At 38.1% G+C, this 25,471-nt stretch overlaps 1 long non-coding RNA gene across 1 annotated transcript in view; it reads left to right on the plus strand.

The window, feature by feature from the left end:
* Positions 1-19,397, plus strand: part of LOC139081077 (uncharacterized) — a 49,508-nt gene extending 30,111 nt beyond the window's left edge. Inside the window, exon 3 of the long non-coding RNA XR_011536044.1 lies at positions 19,183-19,397. This is a non-coding gene — a long non-coding RNA (uncharacterized lncRNA). The remainder of the gene's footprint in view (positions 1-19,182) is intronic.
* The last annotated feature ends 6,074 nt before the right edge of the window (positions 19,398-25,471 follow it).

Consider the following 25,471-nt stretch of genomic DNA (forward strand, 5'->3'; position numbering starts at 1 on the left):
TCAATATTTTTGGTGAACCAGTTGAAGAGCCCACAGCATAACTTATTTATTTGAAAGCCAATAATGCATTTAGCATGTAACAGCCAATTGTTATGTGTTCCCTGGAGTAAAATAAACAATGGTGCCCAATTATGACACCATCTATTTATAGTAACAACACTAATGCTTAGAATAATACTTGGAGCATAGCAAGCACTATGTAAGCTTGCATAAATAGCATATGTAGTTTAAGGGACTTGCCTACGGTCATGCAGATGTTACATAGCAGAACTGAGAAGTGAACCCAAGTAGGCTGGCCCCAGATTCTGTAATTCTCACTAGAAGGCTATAGACTCTTTCAAATCACTAAATTGTTTGGAATGGATAGTGGTATATGACAGTGATTCTATCAATAGCACTTAATCATGTATCATTTTTCTTGTTCTCTGTACCATCATTTACCAACCTAGCTAAGATACACATTTTGAGCAATATCTGGTCTTCTGTAACCCACAGTGCATCACACGTAAGATATACACAATGATGATTTGTTTATTCATTGTTTAAAATTCAGATACCCTGGATGGACTAAATCTTTACAGCTACTTAATTAGCCTACATCTTTATTGACTCCTGGTTGAGATTAGAACCCTTAAAAATCAAAATCCAGAATACACCACTAATTGTGGTAGAGGAAGAAGGCACATGTGAATACAGAAGGGAAAGAGAGTGCCTATGTCAAAGTTGGTCTCCTTTATATAATTTTGCTCTTGGAGTTTCTCTCTCTTTTGTTGTGTGCTGAGTAAACACAAAATGGGACAACTTCTCTCTTTTAAGACAATTATATCCAGAGTCAGAGTTTCTGGAATGGTAGAAAACACTGTGGCAAATTCATATTTGTGCATTGGTGCCTTCTCACACTTCTATGAATGAGGAGTATGCCTCCATTCATGGATATTCTTCACTAACTGCATTTTCTTGTGAAAACACCATGCCAAACACTAACATTATATTTATTTTTCAAAATCTATTTTGAGAAAGTGATTTTTCATAGAAAATGTCTGTAATAACAAATTTTCAGTAATCATTATGGTTCTTCCTTGCACAAGTAATCTAAAATAGTGAATGAAATTGAATTAGTTATTTATAATAATGGTATTCATGTTATGTTCTTTGGCCTTTTCTATTTGGCATGAGCTTATTTTATTTGAAAGCAGTCACAATGGCATTTACCGGACAATTCAGAGGGCTGTTGGAGCTAAATTTTGCTTTTTCTCCTATTTAAGTAGAACAGATAAAAATGTTTCTTCTTGGGAGCTACTTAAAACATTCCACTAGATTAACCTGCCTTCCTTCTTCTGAGAGCAAATTTTATATTCTGTTTAGGAGGTCATGGGTCAGAGATCTGGAGATCTAAACTAATCCTGATGTGAAAAATTCAGCCATGACCCCAGAAATCTTCCTCGAAATGTCTTGCCTTGATAGTTGGAAAAGATATTTAGGATAAGAACTGAATTCATCAGCAAGGACTTCTTCAGTTGCCTTTAGTTTCCTTGTGATTTGCAGAAGCAATATGGTTTTCTTTTTTTCCCTTCAGCTTTCTTGTCTCTCTCTATTTTTCTTACCCTATTCACAACCTGAGTTTTTAGCACTCTTCCTCCTTCCTTCCCCTCACTTTTCACTGTCTCAAATAAAATGGACTTTATAAATAGTAACTTGACTCAGTCTCCTCTGACGTAAATAAAGCTAGGAAATAGCATAGAACCACAGACTCATCACCCTGAGAATGCTTAAATGTCTCAAAAAGTTTTCATTAGCTTTTCAAAAGTCAACCAGACAGCTAAATGCTAAATATTGTAGAAAGATTCTATGTGTGGATGTGCATTTTACATATATGTGAAGGTACATAATACAGTACAGTCACATGTTGCTTAACTACAGAAATACTTTCTGAGAAATGTGTCATTAGACAATGTTGTCATTGTGCGAAAATCATAGAGTGTACTTGCACAAATTCAGATGGTATAGCCTACTACACACCTAGGATGTATGGTACTAATTTTATGGAACCACCGTCATATGTGGTCCATCATTGACCAAAACATGATGTCGTTATGTGGCCCATGACTGTATATGCATACATGTATACATATATGCAATGTCTGTACACACACACACACACACACACACACATATATGTTTTGCTTTATCTTTCTGGATGAATAAGGACTAGGCATGTAAGACAATTTAGATAAGCAATGCCCTCTTTAAACTCTCGGGGCCTTCTCTAAATGACACTGCCATAAATTTTCAATTGAGTCAATTTGGTGAGAAAATCAGTTAAAGCAGCTATTTGGCACCATGCAGATAAACCATAGGCTGATTAACTCCGTTTTCCCACATAAATTGTGTTTTTTTGGTATCATTTGACTTGATTTCATAACAACAAGCCAAGAGTATAGCCTTTCTGGTATTTACTAAGTAGCTATTTTAGTGTTAATCCTTTGAAATTTTGTATACTATCACAATAGCTTAAAGCTATTTTCCGGTGAAACTATTATTACATATCATTGTTTTAAAGACTTCCCCCAAGATGAAACACACAAAATACTAAAAATATATGACTCTCTTTGTGTGTACCTATGAGGATTATCGACTTCCTGTTCTCTATCAGGCTATGAGCGCCATTTACCTGACAGCATGTTGAAATAGTAATCTACATTCCCTGCCTCACATTTTTCACCTCCCATTTATTCCCTAGCCAATTAAAAACTAGTTTCTTCCTTCATCATCCCTTCAAGACGGCTCTCAAAGTTAGCAATTATCTTTGAATTGTCAGATGCAATGACTTTTTCTCAGCCTCTACCTGGTTTCAAGTCTATATCACTGACTGCTTCGGCTACTTCTTGCTTGAAACTTTGTACTTTGGCTCTTATGGGTCACTCTCTTTTCTCCTTCTAGGTATTTGGTCAATCTCTCAGCATCTTCCACTGGTTCCCTTACCTTAACCTGCTCCTGAAGGGTAGGTGTCAAAAGAAAGTCCTGTTCTTTTACCTTCTTCTCTCCTCACACAAAACAATTTTTATTTATGGTTAATGTTAGCCATTTCTAGGTGTGAAATCTCTGCCTATGTGAGTGCTTGATAAATATAAACCTCCATCCTAGATCTCTCCCTGAACTACAGTTGAAATTTTGAACTGCCTGCTGGGCATGGCTACCTGGATCCCATGGCTCTCAACCTGCTGCCATATCAAATTCTTTATCTGTTTCTCCAGAAAAGATCCCCCACCTGTAATGGATAAATAGATATTAATATACCCCATGTTACTTATACTCTCAAGAGTTAACACATACTAAGTTCTTCCAGTGTTCTAAGAGCTTTTTATGTAATGCTATTTAACCTTTGTAGCTACCCTTCAAGGTAAGCACCATCATTATAATTATTTTTAGTGAGACACAGAAAAGTTAAATAATTTTCTAAGGTCATACAGCTAGATAGTCCCAGACCTTGACTTTGAACTCCATTTGGCTGGCTGAATGGGTTCTTCTATACTATTCTGTAGAAAGGTGGCAAGGGCAGAGGGAGAAAGAGGGAGAAAAAAAGAGCTCCTCTTAAGCAGAAAGTTGACAGAAATATACTATTCATTTCACTCTGTTTTTCTCTAGCCAACTTGAAACTTTATTGAAACCTGTATTGATATATACACTATGAGTGATTCAGTATTTAATATTTAGTATCGAGTAATATGTGTTACAAACTTTTTTTGCTTTATTTTTTTTTTACCATTCTTTTGATAAGGGGGCTAGTTTGACATTTTATATATACACACACACACACACACGCACACACACACACATATGTTTATTCTCTTGATAAAGAGGCAAATTCGATGTATATACTTGTGTGTACATGTCTGTGTGTATATATTATATTTCCTCATTGTTTTTAATGTTGTTCATATATAGTTATAGAATTTCAGAGCTAAAAGAGATCTTAGGAAATATCTAGGAAAATTCCTTCATTTTATAAAGGGACCCAGAACATTCAAGTAACTGTCTATATTCGCAGATCAAGTTAGTGGCTGAACCAAGAATAGAAGCCAGATCTTAAAACATACAGTCCCTTGTTTATTTTAGTACATTATATATCTGTTTTTCATAACACACATGGTACTTGAGACTAATGGTGTTTTTAGCATTTAAAGTACTAATTCTTAATTTGAGCCTTTTGTTACTTTGTGCGCTGTTCCATCCTTTGTTAGTTAGCTCTTACTGGACATCCCCCAAGGGCAGAGGCTGTTTATTCACATCCGCATACATCTCTTCGCAGGCTTCTTGCTTGTCAAGGGTCTGTAGAGAACTGGGGGAGCTCAGCAAGGAGTCTTCTAAAAGCCTGGGCTGAACTCCCCCCGGCTGGGCCCTGGAGAGGGAATCTTGTTGGAGAGAACAGACTTAAGTGTTAAGGGAGATGGTGTGTGCAGTGTGGCTGAAAAATGAGGATGAGAGGAGATAGAGCTCAATTTGGCAGCTCTCGGTCTTCCCTGTCTGAATCACTCCCAGGTGGTTTAGGTACAAAGAATGGGCCTGTCACACCTAGGAAAAAGAACCATGCATCAGTAGCTTCTAGCTGATCTGCCACACTTCTGGCTAAGGCACCCATTCCTCAGAACGTATCATGGGATCAGCTAACATCCTGCCTCTCCCATACCAGGTAATGACGCTCTCTCCAACAGTTTATATCCTTGACTTCTACAGATTGTTAGTCAGGCAAGCACCATTATCAATTGACTTTTCTTCTAAACTCTACATTGCTTCATTGTGAACTGGGCTTGCAATATACAGAGCCCCTTTATGAATTACCTTTCATTTGATTCCTACAAAAGCAGAGACCTTAAGTAAGGCAGAAGCTATTACTCCATTTACAGATAAGGAAATTGACTGCACTGATGGCCTGAAGACCAGAACTGATTCTGGCTCCACCACTAATTAACTTTAGCAAATCACTTCATCTCACTTGGATCATTTTCTCATTTTCTCTATGCCTTTTGATCAGAATATTCTGAGTCTGGCATTCCCAAGGTGATGGTATAATTGTGACACTCCTACCCATCTCCTCCATTCTTCTTGAGAGGGGAGGAACTAAAGGCAAATGTCTCACAATGTTTACAATTATTTGACACTATCTTAATCTTTGAGTTCTTGTCCAAAGACAACAATTCAAAACAGGTGAGTATTCCACTCCTTTCCCAAGAAGAAAGTCAGGCAGAGAGACTCAGCATTTGTTTCCAAGCTCTACTTGATCATAAGGACAGATCTGTGAGCAAGTCTACAGGCATTTAAAAACAAAATGTATCTATAGCCCTAACAACATTCTTTGCTTCTCATACCTGGTTTTGGTGTTAGATGAAAAGAAAACAGCCATTTTAATAGATTATAGGTAACCTTACGCAGTCTCGCTCTAGCTCTTCTCCATATGCAAACATTATACCACTTACTAGGTAATTGTAACACAAATATATCTCTCATAGCTTCTTTTCGTTTACCATCACACCAAAACTATAACTGTTAGAGTCATCTCTTCTGACTACATAATTTTACAACTGGTTAATGCATTATATTCTAATTGGCCATTCCTCATTGTGGGACATTTAATTTATTTTCAAGCTTTCTTCAGTTGTTATAGCAAGCAATCCTGAAATTCATATTTTATGTCTATAGCATATATGTCTTTTGTGATACGAATTTCCTTTAAGTAAATTCTCAAAAGTGGAATTAATGGGTCAAGGACTATAAGCATTGTGACTACTTTTCAAATATATATTATCAGGTTACTTCCTGAAAGCAATAAAATAATTCAAATGTTTGGATTTTCGCTAAAGAATCATGCTTGACCATCAGTAAAATTAAAAATCACCTATAGTTTTTGAGAATCTTCTGAAACGGGGAGCACTATTTTCTCTTTGAGCCCCGGGGAAGCACTAGAAGCTCTGCTCTATGCCACGTAGGGGTTCTAAATAGACACTGCTTCTCCATGGCTAACAGCAGAGTGTGGTTAACTGACTCAACACAGTGAGTTCACCTTGACCAAAAATCAGAAGTGAGGGCCTTTGCTTTTCCACAGTTCCCACAAAAGCAGACCCTAAGACAAAGACTTAAGTACAATTTATCTGAGAGACAATCCCAGGACGTACAAGTGAGGGAGTGCAGAAAGTGACGCAGCGAATGCAGGGAGCCAATAAAGCTGTTAATGAGTGAGTGATGTTTTGGGAACAAGGGCTCAATCCTCTCTGGGAGCCTTCAGATGTCTTGTAAAATGTACTACCCCATTGTCTCACAGAAGTTGGGGAAGCCAGGGTATTTGTTTACCACCTCCAGTCAGGTTGCCCTCGGTGTGTCAAATTCCAGCATTTTCAGGGTGCCCTGCTCTCCTGGAACTGAAGAAATCTGTCAGGCAGAGAAAGAAAGATACAGGCTTTTGTGATGCGATGCTATCATGGCATTCAGGAAGTGTCCGCTGAAGCTACAAGTGAGCTTAGAAGTGGACAAGTGGATGTGGGACAGGTCACCAACAGCGATGCTACACCTGGGAATATAGGTCTCTTGCTAACAGTGTTTAATCCAAAGGAAGAATGGCTCTAAGAACCAAGCTCCTTCCTCTAGGAGTTTACCAAGCCTAAAGCAAGCTCTGGGCATTATACCGTGGTCAAAATATAAGAGCTTATAGCATCCAGTTGACATAAATGTGAATGTATCAATTGAGCCAAAGACTTGAGAATAAGGGATTCTGGGTAATCAGATTTCAAGTTCAACAAAAAATAAATTAAAAGTTCTGTTTTTAACATGAGGAAAATAGTTTTTCACAGTCAGAGGTGCTTTCCTTGTTTTAATAAGAACAGTCCAGTAAACGTGAATAAATAGTTGTTGTTTAGGAACCTGTAAGGCATTGAAATACTCTTTCTGAGATTCAATTTTCTTGATCCATGGATTAAGGATAGGAAAAATATATGGGAGTCTGAGCTGAATGCAAACTTAGTCTAGGATATAGCCTCAGCTTTTAAAGTCTCGTTAACAAATCTTCATTTATTGACTTGTTAACTTTTTTAATAAGCAAAATGCACAGAAAAAGCTGAGAAAGATTGAGAAATCATACTTTTCATATTTTACTTCTTTGAGGTTTTTTTCTGCTGAGTTTATAATATATGGAAATGCTTGGAAACTGAACTCTTTTCTGAGCAGGAATCCAAAGATGGACTAGAACAGTTAGTAGAAATGATTTGAAAGAAAGAGGATAGTTTTTTGCCTTGAGAAAATTAAACTAAAAATACTCAACCCATTTAAAAAAAAACAGATAACTCTGTCCAACATAAGAGATATTGGTCAGAAAATAATTATACAAAAATCATAATGACAAGAGAAAAGTTGGCTGTGCCTCTCTGAGCTCCACCAAGGCAGCAGAAATTTACGTCAGTGAAATTTGAGTATGATGTTGCTATTTGAAAGGCTATCCCTGCTGTGGAGATGGACGTATCAGCCTGTTATCATCTCACACCATTAAGCCTAAAATCATCTAACTCACTCCCCTTTCTCTAATTTCGTACTAATCAGGCAACCTTCTGATTATAATTTTGTTTCCCGCATTGGTCTGTCTGCAGGGTGGGAATGTGCTGGCCATGCTGATACAAGGATTCCAGTCCACAGGGTGACTGTGTTTCCCATGGCAGATTTATGAATTAGCATCCTGATCTACATAATTTTCATGACATGTGGAGCTCTTCTTGGGACGATGTAATCTGGTTTGTATGGCCAGAAGACTGAGGTCCGCAGATATCTTATCATTGTGGGATGACATCTTATCATTGTGGGATGACGTCTCTGTAGGGCTTCTCAGGGCATAAGCCATCTAGCCCCATCCCCTAAACTCCAGAAGCACCATTTGCTAAAGCTTCCCTTTTAAAACATTGATTTGCTATTATTCCGGACCTTCAGCTGAAAACTCTCACAGGTAAAACTTTCTATCGAGCCCTCAAAAACTTCTGCTGTAGAAATCCAAAAGACATATATCCCTCATTATCACCTATTTCAATACTTCGCTGACAAAATGGAAAGGATGATTTTTTTCCCCTTTCTGGACCCATTTCTGATATCACTCAGCAACCTCACACAAAAGCCAGTTCCATATCTGCTAAAAAGAGGGAAGGTCAGATAGGGAGGGGATATGAGACAGACCATGTGGTAGCTTAGGGGAAGGTTTGAGATCAGAGATGCTGGAATATCACTTCCTAGATTTAAATTCTGCTTTTGCTCTACGTGATCTTTGCCAAGATACATGAGCTTTTCTATGCTTTAGCTGCCACATCTGTAAAATGGGGGCATTGATAGCACATGCCTCATAAGGTTATGAGAATTAAATTAAACATTTAAATTAAATGACCACATAGTAAGTGTATGCACATTTTTTAAAAAAAACTTATTGTGCTTACCAAATGTGTTAGACTAGTTGCCTAAAAATCCAGACACTAGTATTTGACCTATAAGTTTTATAGACTTTGGATACAAAGTGTAAATCTACTATTCTGGACGGCTGCTGTAATGCACTAGTAACTTTGAGGTTCTCTTAAACCCACATTAGAAGCCTCCTTGACTCATTCTCTGGGAGTTCAGGTGAAGCAAGGGTAGTGTGTATGGACAGATAATTTGTTGCTATGCAGTGTTGTTGGAATATACTCCCAGACCTGCCATGGGGAGCTTTCCAACTTTGTCTTGATCCAGAAATTCTAGTCTACCCTCCCAGGTGCAGCAGAAGAACCAGAACAGTAAGTAATGGTTGAACTTATTGAGCTCCAAGATTCCTTCCAATTCTCATTTCTGGACTCTGAATCGTGTCTATTCATGAACATCCATGCAGTGGAACTCACTCCTTCTTGGTCACTGATCAGAACATTCTAAAGCCTTGTGCCAACCAGCTAAGATTCTTCCAGAGACTGAGAAACCTGATGGCCTGCTGTTGCTCTGGGTTATGATATTGGTTCTTACAACTTTGTAACACAAAGGCTTAAGCATTAGACTAGTGCTGTTTAAGCATTTTGTTACCTTGTGGCAAGAAAAGCTTGAGGTAACAGTTTTCTTAATCAATAGATTTTTATTGCCACTGTACAAATAGAATATATTAGAAGGAGGTGTGTTAAAAAATAATAATTTCCTTAGCATTCTCTGGACTTGTTTGCATCAAAACTTGCCAGCAACCATTGTTCTATAGGTCTTAAATCTAATAGATAGCCTACTTGGGCATTTTCCAGGTGGTAGAGTATGAAATGACTAAAAATAGAAATTTTCTTTCTTTCCAAATTAATTGTCTTGCATATAGTCTGTCAGAGCTTCTCCAAGTATAGCCTTAAGTATTACAATTAGAAGAATGCCAGTTGCTCTGGATGTTTGCCAGATTCAACGTGATATAAAGTATTTTAAATTTGCAGTGATGACTCAGTGCAACGCGCTATTCTGTCTCGACTGAGGGAAACAATTACATTTCAGTCTTATGTAGATAATTGTCTCTTCACGTTAACATAATTCAGACTTGTGCATTGAATTTACGACTTGTAATATTACTTGTGTGTAGTTAAAGTGGATCTCTTCAAGACGTCTTAATAGGCAGGCAGGCTTGGAAGCGTAACTTAAAAAATATATGCAGCAAATGCCAAAAATATTTTAATAGAGGTGTTTATTCTTACTACTCAGGTTACAGAAAAGCAATATGCTTACTTTCTAATGTGTCTAGCTTTCACACTTGATGAACCTAAGTCATTCTGTAAAATTCTCATAAAATGAAAATTCATTTGTGGAAGACTAGTAGATTGGGAGTAAGAAGAAGATTAGCCAGAAGGTGTTGGCTCTTCATCCTAAGCATCTGTGATTCCAACATCTTCCAAACTTCTGCCTAGCTCTTCTCAAATTTTTGGCCCTCCAGGATGTCTTTCTTGCATAAATGGAAATGATCTTGCAGATAAAATCTATCAGTAGTTTGGCTACTATATAGGAAGCATAGTTTTTGTTTTTGTTTTTAATCAGCGGCTTCTTCAAATGGCACTGGAATGCATCTGCAGTGCCCAAGTTCCTCTCTAAATAGCAGCTGAAAATTCTACCATTAAGATGGGTTCATTTGGGTAAACATTGCTGTTCCCATCGAAAGCACATTTATTTCTTGAGGGATCAAGCACTGCTACTAACACCACAGTGAGTTTATTGGTTTACTCGACTAGCATTTATTGAGTGTTTATCACTATGTGCCAAACACTAAACTGGTGGAAAGATGGCAATCTTAGTTGGTATGTGCATGCCTTTACCTGAAAACATCTTGCTCTTTTTGCTCTTGCAAGAGCAGAATCCATATTCTCCAAAGCTTTTATGCAGAAACCTACTCTGCTGTAGTGACAGAGCAGGCCTTATTTAAACCAAATTCATGAGCTGTTTTAAAAACAGGCACTTCTGTGAACTTACCTCCTTGTCCCCCTTGGTTCATTTATAAATAATTTGCGTGCTGCTTCCGTTCTGTGTTTGGGGAATAAACTGCAATCTATTTACCAAAAATGATTAATATCCACTCCTACTCAGTGATATATATAAAAAATTTATTTTTTGCAAATAACTTGTTTGCTTGAAAAATCAGGTACATTAAAAAGCATGAGAAGATCTTCTTTTTGTTATCTGTGTTCAGTGAATATTTAAAGTAGAAGGGCCCTTAAAGGCCGTCAAGTTCATTTCTTCATTCTGTGTAGGAAGGCTGGAAGGACTGGAAGATGACACTCCAGGGACCCCTTCTATATCCTCAAGCAGAAGTTCCTCTGAGATTTGAAAATGTTATTTTCCCCTAAGATTGTCCAATTCCTAGCTTTAACCAAGGGGGAAAAAATAGATGTCAAAAATAATGGAATGGCTTTCTTTCTTGAGTCTAGTTCATTAGAAAAAAGGCGTGGTTGAAAGTTCCATAAATTCAGAGTGTTAAAAACTGCCAACGCATATATACTGCTGATTCCTGGTTTGTTTCGTCTGTCTGTCTTCTACTTTGAGGACTCTGGGATAGCTCCTTTCTTTCCCAATGGCCATGGAATCCAACAACTAAAATTTTTATATCCTTTGAGTTTTTTTCTGCCTTAATGGATAGAGTGTTTAGCCCTTGAACTAAGGAAAAATCAGTGTCCTTGAGATCTGGGTCCTGCCTGTGTCACCAATGACTTGCTGTGTGATCCTAGGTATGTCCCTTCCCCTCTTTGCCTCAGTTTCCTCTTTGGTATAAAATAATGACAGATGACAATCTCTAAGATCCCTACCACCTCAGACAATGGAGAGTTGTGACATTCAGACACCAAGACACTTCCCTGGTGGTTTGGCACAGTGCTCGGCATAATCTCAGGGACATGTATTTACATCTCTTAGTGTCCAAACATCAGTAAGTCTTTTTGAGTTGCTTGATAGGGTCCATTCTCTGGAAATTCTTGTTTCCCTGCCACCAGTATACTGTTGCCAATCCATTTTTAAAATAAAATTTGTATCTTATTTTTCTCTTGCTTTAAAAATATTTTTTTTATTTTTTTGGAAAAAGTCCAAACTCCCTAACAAGGCCTCTGAGACTGACTGAATGTGGGTCCTGAGTACATTTCCAGACTCATTTCTTGCAATTTCCCCCTTTCTTTTCACATTCCAGGCATATTTATATACTTTCAGTTCTCATTTCAGTTCTAACATCTGCCTTCTCATTGTCCCAAGAACTCTCTTGTCCCCTGTGCTTGGCCTGGCTGACTCCTATGGATCCTCTATATTTCAACTTAGATGTTCCTTCTGGAACACATTTCCTGAATGCCTCAGTCCCCAGAGATAGCCAGGTGCGTGTCTTACATGCTCCTGTAGCTCCGGATATTTCTTTCTCACAGGTCTTACCCTTTGATGCAAAGGTCACCTGCATTTATTGCTTTACATTTTACTTTCTGATGCATTGTTTAGTTCTTAGTATCATGCAGGATGTAGAACAGGTGCTCAGTAAACATTTGTGGCATGAACGAAGGAAAGAATGAATGAATGGAAGTAGAAAGACACTTGTAAGGCTTAATAGCCCAAAAGATCTCTCTCTTCATATCCCAACTAGCCAAGGAGTTCCAGAGTTTCTGTAAGCAGAACTTCCTCCACAGTATCTACAGTGGGTGGTCAACAAAGACAAGGGCACCATCTCCAGAATGGCCAAGATCACCATCCTGGGCACCCCTTTCTAAACACTATAGAGTGCTTAAATGCTTCTTGTATCGTGCCATTCTCCTGCTCCAATACTCTCATTGTGTCTCTGTTTCCAACCATTTCTATTGTATTTTTATCTCTGGATGGCATAGAATATCCTCCTTGATCACAACCCATGCAGCCCATTCAACAATTCCCTTTTCCTCTTCAGTTGGTACTACATATTCCAAACATTGGTACACTCTACTGTCACATCCACATGTTAAAGTTTATTCCCATTTCTGTATCTTCAGACCTTTATTTGTTCCAGGTGGGATGTTCCCATTCCCTTCCACCAAAGCCCATTCACCCTTCAAGGAGCATTGTGAATCTTTATTAGATCATTTTAATTGAGCAACTTATGAGATTCCCCAGTTGGCACGAAAAGAACCTAAACATCTGGGGTCTCAAACAGGTATTGCCTTTGTCCAAATTCAACCCACAGAACTTTTTTGTTTGACCCATGTTACGCTTTTTAAAAGTTAATTAACTATCAACAGTAAAAAAGTAAGAGAGTTTGCACAAAGGCAAGGATTTGGGGTTATCTCTTGAAAAACATCAGAACATCTGGCACCAGTGGGTGGGACAAAATTCCCACAGAGCAATAATCATTTGATGCTGAGATGCACCTTCTACCTTTAGATGGTCAATGACCTCATCAGTTACCATCATCCTCCCTTGGCTCTCATTACTCATGCATGTTAGTTGCCTGACCCCTATAGGAGTTTGAGACCCCTAGATAGGGTGGTTTGGGCGTGGTGTAAGAGAATTACCTGCTGAATGAGGGACAGTGCTCACTATGAACTCCCCTACCTTAAGTATATCTTTCCACTGATTTTTTTCCTCTTAATATTATTCAGGGGACACTAGTACTAAAAGAATTCATTGTCTCCATCTTTCTTGCACAAAGTATTCACACATCCCTGGTGGCCACTGAGGTAACAGGGAGACAGAGTCAGAGAAAGATTTCAAAAGGCTTCAACCTAGCGCTTAACAACATATGCTCCCTTAAAAATACAGGAATTTATTAGAATGCCAACTATTGGAATTTCAATTTTCTGTTAGAAATCATCTTCTCTCCCTCTTTTTCTTTGTGTTTTTGAAAGCTGACGTGCATAATTATTTCTTGTTAAATATTGAATAAAAAAGCCCAGGAGATATTGTCAAGGCTGTTTAGGGTGTTGGGAGGAGGCGGGGCAGCAGGAGACCAGTAAATAATGAAGGCTTTCCTGTGTAACAACAATATTGTTGTTCATGCTGTCTGACAAAATTAGTTATTAGTTACTTGCATTTTTTCAAAACACAATATGGTTCTGATCTATCTGCACAATTTAGAAAGTACCTAGAATTTCTTCCATAATATTATTGCTGCAAATTTTTTGTGTGGATATCCACCAGAGTATTCAGTGGGCAGTGAACAGAGGCTTGGTCAAGAAACAGAGGGGGAACAAAAAGCCGCAAAAACCTCACAACTGGAAAATTTAATTTATTCTTGGGGCACTCAGGATCAGGGAAATACATGGGAACTGAGAGGTGGAAGATTTAGATATAATATATTGAAGCATTTTCAAACTATACTAAGTCTCTGAAAATAGTCTAGTTTTCCCCAGAAGTTAGCGAGTTCCTTGTCACAGAGATATTTGAGAAGACATTGGATGGCCATTTGTGGGTGAGTAGGTGCTCAAACATCTAACATAGTTTGGACTATAACCTCTCATGTCACTTCTAGACCATTCATATTTGTGTAAGGCAATTTTATGCCTCTCAAACACTGATAAGAAATCCATTCATATTTATCAAAATTTTAACAGTAGTATACACAAGGTGTTGGGGTTATGGACCATCTTTAATTTCTTCTTTAAATTTTCTGAATTTTTAAAATAAGCCCATATACTTTCTTAAACAGAGAAAAAAAATATAAATTTTAAAGAGAAACCCTGACTATTCCTTTTGGGTTGCCTAAGGAAGCCAGCCCTGCTACTTGAACTTGGAGCATCACAAATAAACTTTGAATTTTTGGAACAGCCAAATGTTCCACAAGAATAGATGAGGTACCTAATGCAGCTTCAAAATTAATTTAAATATCACCTTTAAACAGTGTGTCCTGGTTATCTCTAAAGAACAGCATGTCTCCCTCCAGAATTCCTCATCGCATATACTTTAGCTGACACCCGTTTAACTACTTATGACCTGGAATTAATTGTCATCATCTCCTGTGTGTTTATTCTGCCTACTCAACTACATTGCAAACTTTGAAAAAGTAAGGTGTCCCTTGGCAGCAATTAGCAGAGCACTGAATGAACTTGTAGGTATATAATTTAAATGCCTCTAGTGTGTGCTTCGCCATGTTCCAAACCAAGATAACCATGTCTCTCTGTCAGGTCCATTTTTGTTCATCTTTATATTATTACATGTCTCGTTCAATTGTAAATGATGCCTAAAGGATAGAGACATTAAAAGGTATTTGCATGAAGATTTATGCAGATATATTTTCACAGTTTTTTCAAACAGGGGATATTTAATGATAAGTCATCTTCCCATGGTGTGTGTGTGCATTATTCCTCGATATACAGGGAAATAATGGCACAACTCCTGCATACAATAACCAGGAAATTATATGCATTGGCTTTTAGAGTGAAGTATATTTCTTTCTAGTCTGCTCTCACCTCTCTCCTTCTACTACTCACATTCGTTTGAGGTAATGTTCTTCCTGTCCTTGCTATTCTTATTATCATTTTCACTTTCCCTGAGACCAAAGAAACTAATGGGAAGAAGACAGAAGACGTAATTCAAGTGCATATTGGAGATGTGGGTTGTTGCTGTTCTGAATATACCTATAGTCCCACTGTAAGTAAAATACAAATTTAAGAGATGTTTTGCAAATTTATGATTGGGGGCATAGTTTTAATCAAAAGGCACTTAGAAATGTCACTAATTTAGTTTCTATTAAAACAAGTTTTTCAAAAAATGCTATTTTAAATGAAGGGGTTTTGTGTTAGACCAGGGTTAGTGCCAATATTGGTCATTCTTGGTATGCTTCCACTTTCATAATCATATTCATCTCTGGATAAAATATTTTTAGCTAATCAAGCTTATTCAAAATTTTTCTGAAAAAAATACTATAGGAGGTGTTATAGGTACAGGTCAGTGTAAGCAATTTTCAACCTTCACCTCAGTGGTACTTAGATAATGATTGACCAGTTTCGGGTGCAAAGGCCCACTTCTCTTGACTCAAAGCTGGACACATTTTGTGGTGCAATTTACACTTCAGAGCCTGAGGCTAGACCTCATCGGAACCCCTATATTGGCTGCTCCTTCCAGTTCCCTAATTTGCCTCTTTCCCATGCAGATTTCGCTGTGGAGCACTCCTTTGACAACTGCTTGCACACAAATCCCTGTTTCAGGCTCTTCTTCTAAAAAATCAAACCCAAGACAGATTACCTTAAAATTAGATTGAAAGAACTAAATCGTGTGCCTTGACAATAAATCTGTGATAATAATATCCATAGTGCATAAGAATCTTTAGCATAGTCATAATGGAGAAGTAATTGGGGTTTTTACTTTAGACCAGTGCTTCTCAACCAGAAGTAATTATGCCCAACAAGAGACATTTGGCAACCTGTGGAGCCAATTTTGGTTGTCGTAAGTAGAGTCGAGGGAAGGATGCTACTAGCATCTATTGAATAGAAGTGATAGATGCTGCTAAATATTCTGCAATACATGAGACATCCCCTCACAAGGAAGAATTATTGAGTCCAAAATGTCAATAGTGCTACTCCTCAGAAGCCCAGCTGTAGATGCAACATGCTTGTTGATTCTGTGTGTGTGCGTGTGTGTGTGCGTGTGTGTGTGTGTGAATGTGCCTGTATGGTCTTTAAGTCACACTACATTGCCCCTACTTCAAACTAAAGGGACTGCATCCACTTTTGTTTCCCTGAATTCATGGATTTTGATTAAAGCCCTGTAATTAGAAGTAAAAACACTACCCAGACATAGGTTGGGATGCATTCAGACAACAGTTATAGAGACACTTGATGCACCAAGACAAACTACTCCTCTTTATGAGTAGATATTTAACTTCTTCAGTGAGGTAATTGTACCCTTCACCTTGCTCTGCACCTCCCATCCCTAGCAACATTCTTATATAAGAAAAGGACTAACTCTTTTTTTTTTTTTCTTGCTGAGGAAGGTTTGCCCTGAGCTAACATCCATGCCAATCTTCCTCTGTTTTTTAGTATGTAGGCAGCCAGCACAGCATGGCTGCTAACAGAGCAGTGTAGGTAAGTGCCCAGGAACTGCTCCTGAAGCAGAGTGCACTGAACTTAACCATGAGGCTACCGGGCCTGGCCCAGGACCAGCTCTTAGATAGTTTGTTTTGAAGTATGTACCTACTAGACGATTATTTGAGGTGGATTATGTTTTGTCTTGTGTTTTGTTTTTATTTGCCTGGCTCAATGAAGTTAGAATCTTCTGTTATAAATGCATTTATGCATCTTGTGAATATATGTGTATATTCAAGAATATACCCACAAGTACATATGTATTTGTCATTTTCTATACGAATTATGGTTATTAATATTCTCAAAGAATTTGAGTTCTTCTTCTCTCTTTTGACAAGAAGAAGTTAAACTAAGTTAGCAGTTCCATTTTGTGACTCGAGTATTGGCACACCCTTTGTGTACATCCTTAGTAAATCAGGGCATACTGACTTCATTCCCAGAAAGCAACAGTGGTGTGATTTCTGCCACCTGAATTTTTGTCTGTGACAATGTTCAGTCTCATTGTGTTTGAAATACATATCACTCAGCTCATCCCATCTGCAGGGACAGTTTGAAAGGGCTGACTCCCTTTTGTGTTGGTTCTGAACCCACCTGGCGCTCAGTGGAATGGATTTCCTTAGATGATCTGAATGTCAACTGACGGAGGGGCTGCTGGTAGATCAGCCGCTGACAGCTTTCTCACGGCCCTTTGTGGGGCCACAAAGAGCCCAGGAAAGGCTTGGCTTGTGGGAAGGGGGGCACTGCAGGGGTATCTTAGCAAAAGTTGATGTCTGAAAATCCAACTTTACACAAATGATGAATAATGGGCAGACTACGGAAAATAATTCTGCATTTTGTGGATTTCATGAGAGAGTTCCTTTAAATTGCATTACCCAAGAACATTTACGATATAATTTAATTTTCAAAAGAAAAAATCATACAGAACATTCCAGGAAATGGTTCTTTTCAGCACTAAAATTGTAAATCATAGACAATTAGTGTTGGGAGAGACCTTATTGACCACACAGCTTAAATTCTAATACTTTAGCTCTCAGAAGAAGTACTTAAAGAGGCGTCGTACCTAACAGTCCAGATTCCCTCGACCTCATGGTAACCCTGACTTGATAGCTTATATTTTATAAAGGAGTGGTCACATACCTAGAAAAGCTTGGGTTGGGCTAATGCTGACTTTCCTGTGCAGAACTTCCCTTCCTTTGGAGAATTTACACAGCCGTTGTTGACTCTGGAAGTTACACTCCCTAAAGACTCTTTCACAACTCCTGAGTCTGTTATTATCCTCAATGCCGAAATTATCAGCCTTTCAGGGGAGATAATCAATCAACTTGATGGTTCAATAAGTTCTTGTTAAATTGCATTGAACCAGGTTTGTTCACCCATCCATCCATCTGTCCTAGACTCTGGGGATACCATGGTGAAAACATACAGAGGTTTAAGTAGACCAGATACTCTCTTGATGGGTTTTTGTGGCACAATTCTAATGCAAAGGCTAGGAATGGCCTTAGCCCTCCAAAACACTTCCCTCATCTGCTCTCTGAAGCTTGAAACTCTTTAAACAGTAATGGGCATCCTTGGGAGGCAATGAGTTCTCTGGAAAACCAAGTTTTTAAGCATTTAACTGGGATAGAGAGTGAGGATTGATTCAAGTATCAGGCTGAAGTGCTGGTTACAAATCCATTATCCTGGGCCTCAGTAGTGCTTGTCTGCCTTGCAGCCCTTCCCCTCTCTTTCCAATAACAGACTCAGTCTTCTTGATTTTAGGGATTGGCCAGGATCTAGTCTAAGCCAAAAGGAATATCTATACCCCTTGACCATATTTATTTATTTATTTATTTATTTTTTAAAGATTGGAACCAGAGCTAACAACCGTTGCCAATCTTTTTTTTTCTGCTTTTTCTCCCTGAATCCCCCCAGTATACAGTTGTATATTTTAGTTGTAGGTCCTTCTAGTTGTGGCATGTGGGACGCCACCTCAATGTGGCCCGATGAGCGGTGCCATGTCCGCACCCAGGATCCGAACCGGTGAAACCCGGGGCTTCCAAAGTGGAGCACACGAACTTAACCACTCAGCCATGGGGCCTGCCCCGGACCATATTTATTGAGTCAAGGATAGGCTCCTCACCCATATTATGCCAGCCAAGGCGTTCCCTAGGACTTTAAAATTGGGATCCAGAATTTTCTCTGAGCCTGGAGCTGCCAGTGACCCTACCCTTTGCCAAAAGAAGGGAGCAGAACTGCAAGTTAGCCTCTGAAAAGTAGAAGGAGCCTCCATGCATGTGAATGTCTATATCCAGAAGTGATTAAGAACAACCAAGTAGTTGAAAATACAGGTTTTATAGCCAAACTGCCTGGGTTCAAATCTGTAGTTCTCTGCTAATCATGAGACCTTGAGAAAGTTATGTATCTTCCCTTTAGCTCAGTGTGAGCTTAAGTAAAATGAAGATAACAATACCTTTAACATCTATCTCTTAGGGATATGATAGATTAAAGATGGCCTCAAAGTCTTTGATATTCCTTTCATCCAGAGGTAGGGTTGATGCTCCCTACTCTTGAATCTGGGAAGAGTCTGTGACTGCTTTAGAATACAGTAAAAGTAATGCTGTGCCAGTGGCCTGGCCCAGGCCTTAAGAATCTAGCAGCTTCTACTTTCTCTCTCTCGGAACAGTACCTTTCATAGCCCTGAGCCACCTTGTAAGAAATCCAGCACCCTACTGAAGAGATCATGTGGAGAAGTTATAAAACTACATGGAGAATGAAAGCCCAGCCTGCCAGCCATTCTCACCAAGGTGCTGTGGATGCACATGGAATGATCTTGGAGGCTCTAGATCTGCCCAGCCTCAGTGGAAAACCACCAAGTGATTTCAACCAATGCTATATGGGGTAGGTTGCAAAGCCACGCCCTCCCTGAATTCCTGACCCATACAAACTTGAGATATGGTTGTTGCTTTCAGCCACCAAGATAACCAAAACAGAGATGTTTTAAGATTAAATGAGTTAAAATAAAGTGCTAGCAATAATGACTGCCAATAGTAATGTTTGAAAAACTAATTATTATCATTGCCCTGGTTCTGGTCTCTCCTCCAAATTTGATTGCTCCACTCCTTACTCAATACTGAGCTAGCATTCTAATAAATCCCCACATTTCTCTGTAATCTATTTAGAGTTAGGGTCTTGTACCTTGTCTTCAAGTGGGCTCATGCAAATATAATGTTTAAGATCCCTGAGATTCTAAGTCTATATGGATGGTCCATCAGACAAGTCTCACAGAGATAAATAATTTTCTTTTTCATCTTTATTCTCTTTTTTTAAATCTCTGATTTTACTGTTATCTGCCACAATCTTTGACTTCATTAAAAAAACCAAACATAAAAACAAACTCTTTATCTCCAAAATTTACAAAGTAACAAGTTCTGCCTTTTGGTTTTTTTTTTTTTTCATTATTATACAATTTGTGGGGAGTGGAACCATCCACGTTAGCAAGCTTTTCAATGAAGAATCCACCTTTCCCATTCTTCTGTACCACAGCAATGAAAGAGAAGACAGAAAGAAAAGAGAAATTCGCTCTGGGAGAACCCATAGTAGTGACAGTGGTAAGCTGAGGGAACCAGAGTTGTCCTCCAGGCTATGAGGAAACTGAGTGGAATGGGTGTGTACAATTTGTATTGTTAGCAAATCCCAGATGCTGTCTCCAAACCTCAGCCTTATTTGGAAAGGGTAGCAAGGAGGGAGGAAATTTTATCATATATTTTTGGAGGATTTAGATGCCATCTGTTTCTGGAATGGTTTTTGAAAAACATTTTCCTAAATAATGCATCAACGTGTTTGATTTCATTTGTTGCCTTTTCTAAATGACTCTGAGAGATTGGGGTGGGGGACTAGATTGATTGATAAGGGACAAAATTGAGGGTGATTTGGACTGAAGGACCAGCAGAAGATACATACATGTACACTGTCTTCCTGTGTTCACAGCCATTCAGACCCACAGGAAATGGGTGTTCTTGATGACAGGCACAAAAGCCCCTGGTTCTCTGCTGGGTAGGACTTTAGTACATGTTCGCACACCTTACAGAGGTGGTAACTCTGTCATCCTCTCAATTAACCTTGATATCTGTTCAATGGATCAGGAAGGCTCTTTTATGAGAACAAGCCATTTTTTTTGAGGAAGAAGGAGATATATGTTAGACATGCATATTTGTCTAGATAGCACCATTTTCCCATTCCTCCTTCCTAACAAAGTCTCTCAGGTATTCTTTGTGCCTAGAGGAAGATCATCTCATTCAGAGTTCCAAGGGTAGGGCTGATGGGCAAGTGGAAGCTAACACTCTTAAAACATTGCTTGATCTAGAACTGGGCATTTAACTTGGTCCAGTAAGGCTGAAGGGAAGATCGTTTGCTCCATAATTACAAACAAAAATTTTTCATTTCAAATTTTGGGCTGCTTGATGTGAATGAAGGAACGTTAGCCCAAGTTATTACAAGCAGCCATCATTCCATAAGTGCAATCAGCCTAAGGATTAAGCCAATGCTGTAATTGGCAGAACAGAGAAACAGTTTCCTAAGAATGCTACTGAGCTGTGGAATTGATATACCTGAATCCAGCCCTGATACAGGACTTATTATATTTAAAAATTCATTTCCATAATCTTTAAGGCAGTTAGAGAAGGTGTTTCTGATACTTGTAGCCAAAATCTTCCTAAATTGGGAAAGAAATGACATTTAAATACTAAGAAATCATTTCTTATTTCCTGCAATTAAATTTTAATATAGGAAAGAGAAAGTCAAAGAACATAGCAGGACCCAGGATGACAAAAGGGAGGACAGGGACAGGAGAATTGAAAGGTCACAGAAAGTGGAGACCAGCAGAGCTAAAGGAAACCTTACTGAATTCACAATTTCCCCATGAGCTATTTTAAACCTAGCTAACTCTAGACTAGAGGGCTACTTCCTGTATACAATAATTAAAAAAAAAAACCCTATCATCTACTTAGGTAGTGAAAATCATAGAGACAGACAGTAGAATGGTGGTTGCCAGGGGCTGAAGGGAAAGGGGGGAAATGAGGAGTTATTCTTTAGTGGGTACAGAATTGCAGTTTCACAAGATGAAAAGCGTTCCGGAGATGGGTGGTGGTCAGGGTAGTGCAACATAATGAACATATTTACTACCACTGAACTGTACACTTAAAAATGGTGAACATGGTAAATGTTATGTTATGTATATTTTAGCACAATAAAAAAATTAGAAGAATAAAGAATTCCTACTATGTACTAAGCCGATAGAAAGGCAAAAATTAAGAAGATACATACTTAGCCATCTAGAAATTTTCGATATTAAAAACTCCATAATAATGTTTAAAATTGTAATAGTTCCTTCTACTTACATTATGTCATTTAATCCTGTATGCATGTATATATCTCCCCATTTTATACAAAGGAATCAGAGACTCAGTTTCCCATAGTCATATAATAAACAAGTTGTGAAGCTAGCCTTTCTGTCCCAGTCTGTCTGAGTCTTATTAATCCAGCTTTGTTTGTTACACCGTACTATCCTCCTTGGAGAATACGAGGTTAAGATTCACTGTCCCCCAACCACCTTGGGTATTTTAATCTCATTTTTTAGAGGAAATTTTTGGATAATACAGTGATAATAGGACTCTTCTAAGGCCCAAAACTCTGAATGACACCAGAAGAGGGACCGACACTTGACAAGACAAAGTTGTTCATTTGTTAGATGATGGGAAATGATTTAACGTATGATCTGCAGTCACAGAACGGAAAGAGAGAAAATGGCTTAAATTGAGATTGAATCCATTAGGGCCATATTCTAATGATTTAGCAGTAGATCAGAACTAGCACATCCTACTGTCTGGAAAAGGACAAGAACAAATCCTGTACTTCATGATGGGGCTCCATCTTTTCTCAGAGGAGAGGTGGAAGACACAATTTTGAATCACAATGCCTGAGAGTTATTATTAGTGCACTAAGTATCAATGAATGCGCTCTGCTGGTTGCAAATAAGACTGTCAGGAAGCTGTGCTAATTGCAACATGATTAACTAAATAATTGTGGAAGGGCAAGGAAATGAGTTGGATAGAGAAGAACAGAGTGGACAAAGGTACTGTGGATTGTCATTAGTGAATCACCTGTGATTTTTTTTCTTACATGGCTCCATTTACCTTTCATGCCCCAGCTAAGACTTTTCTAAGGCTGAACATTGTCCATAGCTAATGTCTAAGCAACTTAACATGCCGTGTATTGCCCCTTATGATCTGACTCATGTCAAACTTTCTGTCTATTCTTTTCATCTCCTTGTAGCATTATATTTAGTTCCCCCAAATTTATCAGATCTCTTATAGCTCTAAGTTTTCATTCTTGCTATTTTATCTGGCTGAAATATTCTCTTTCCATCTCTTGGAAATATTAACTCCTAAGATGCCTTCAATTCTTATCCATTCAGATCATAGTAGATACTACACTTCTAGATTTCCCTGTTGTCAACATTATTAAAGCCCTTCTAATATTCTCTTCATTTTTGATTTTTTAAATTCCTTACCACAATGGACAATTCTTGAAGCTAAGACTATGTGTTGCTTACTATTGTATTCCCAATACCTAAAACATCATGGCCGCTAAATACTTCTTTGTTGGATGAATGCTGAATGACTTACGCAGTCCTCTCAATATTTATGCACTCACCTTCTCATGAACAGCTTGGCTGTCAGGAAGGAGAGAATTTTCTGCACTGGGTGATAGGTTACAGCTCATATAATTCAAGAAATATTCTTGCATTAGAAGTCTATGATTCAATGTGTTATTAATGAAAAATTAAATTGCATGCACCTTATTGTTAGAGATGGCAGACTGAATACATATATTTCTATTTGATCCATTCCCCACAAAGATGACAGAAATGTTCTAAGGCATGAAACGACATGAAATAAAAGAATGAAGATGAGACAATAACAATAAGATTTTGGAAGCTGGAAGCAAATGGACAAGTGAAAACTGACTTAGCAGATCCAAGAAATCTGAATTTTGTGCTTGAAGTGGGAAAGCCAAAAAGAAGCCTTATGTGAGAATCCTTAAAAGGCTTAGGACTTGGAGAAAACAGATATATTGGAAGTAGGGATTAACATGGGTCTACGTGGGTTGTTTGACGATCTCTTTAGGAAGGAGTAAGATCCACTGATCACCTACCCCACTCTGTATGGGCACATGGCTGACTCACCTCAACCTGAGTTGATGACTAGGAGTTTATTCTCTAGAAAGAGTGAAATAGAAAGTGTCTACTTTTGGACTTCCACACACATTTGACAGTGAAGAATCCATTTCTGAAAAAAAAAAAAAAAAGAGAGAGAGAGTTAAGTAAAAGTTTTGTAGTGAATGTTGAATGCCCCCATTCCAGTTTTCTCCAGTATGGCTCCCAGAAAGCCAGCAGCCAGTTTATACTCAGGAAAAGTAGTAATATTGAAGCAGTTCTCCTCTGGGCTATCTGACCACTGGAGCTAAAAGACCTAAAGATACTGACATTTCGGGTTCCCGAAAGAAACAGACCATTCAAGAAATGTTAGAGTTATGACCATAGTGAACAGTTCCAATCCAATAGATGGGGTTTCTGATCAACTCTCCGTTCCTCACTCTTTAATATGAGCAAAAACAAGGATCTACTAGACATTTGAAGCAAGCATTGAATATGCAGAACAGAGACCAAAACCAAATAAATAAACAAGTTTTCCTAACTTTAGTTTCTTTGGTTTTATGTACTGTGAATATTTTCAGTCACTAATACTCTCAAAAAGATACGTAGATATATTGCATCTGTGAAACAAGAACAGAAAGCTACATAAAGGAACATACATAGAATATACATGACCTCGTGATGATAGAAAAAAATTTAAAATAATATAACATTGAGAATATAAAGTTAAAGAAATCACCTAGAAAGCAAAGCAGAAGAAAAGTGATGAAGAATAGAAGGTAAATTATTCAGGAAGCATAATGTCTGAATAATAAGTGGTTCAGAAAGAAAAAGACAAGAGAAAATGGAGGAAGGATATCATCAAAACTATAATCCAAAATTTTTTCCAGAACTGAGAGACATAATTGTCCAGAAAATAGAAACCAAAGCGCATTACTGAAAATTTCAAGGCACAAGTGATAAAATGAAAGTTCTAAAAGCTTCCAGATAAGGAGGAAAAAAGTTCATATAAAGAATTACAAATAATAACAGCTTAGGATTTCTTTTATAAGAGCAACTCCAGAAGCAAGAACACAGTAGAGAATACCTTCAAAATCCTGAAGAATTTTTTTCAAAATAGAATTGCATACGCAGATGGATTGTCAACATGTTTTTGGTCATGCCAAAAAAAAAGCAAAAAGAGTTACCTGCCATGCACCCTATGTCAGGATGCTATTAGAAAATGTGTTATATCAATATGAGGTAGAAAACCAAGAAAGACAACAAAAAGTAATATGGGAAATACAAGAGTCAGCAAAAGAGACAAGGAAAGAAATTTCCTTATGGTGATGTTAGAAGGAGTTGGCACAATGACATTTATTCAGAAGTCTTGGAAAGCTACTTTCCAGATGGGAGGTGGCTGGGTAGGAGACATTTCTTTAAGAAAATGAAATTTATAAAAATTTGATTTCTTTGAAGGTATTAAGAGACTATTTACCAAGCTGTGAAGAATTTGGGATTGGATTAATGATTAGTACTTAGAAGACTAAGCAAGTGAAAAGAAGGAGAGAAGGATAAAGAGGATGAGGAGGAAGAGGGAGCAAATTATTAATTTCAGATAAAACAAACTCCTACAGGAAAGGAAAACTAATCACGTTAAATACTACATTTCTCAGCTGTGAACTGTGCTAACGTGGTAAGAATAATTTAAATAACATACATTGACCTATTTTTATGTTAAGCTATGTCAGAATAATGTGGGGCAGGGAAAGGCAGGATA

This window comes from Equus przewalskii, chromosome 1, assembly GCF_037783145.1.
Source record: "Equus przewalskii isolate Varuska chromosome 1, EquPr2, whole genome shotgun sequence".
Lineage (NCBI taxonomy): Eukaryota > Metazoa > Chordata > Mammalia > Perissodactyla > Equidae > Equus > Equus przewalskii.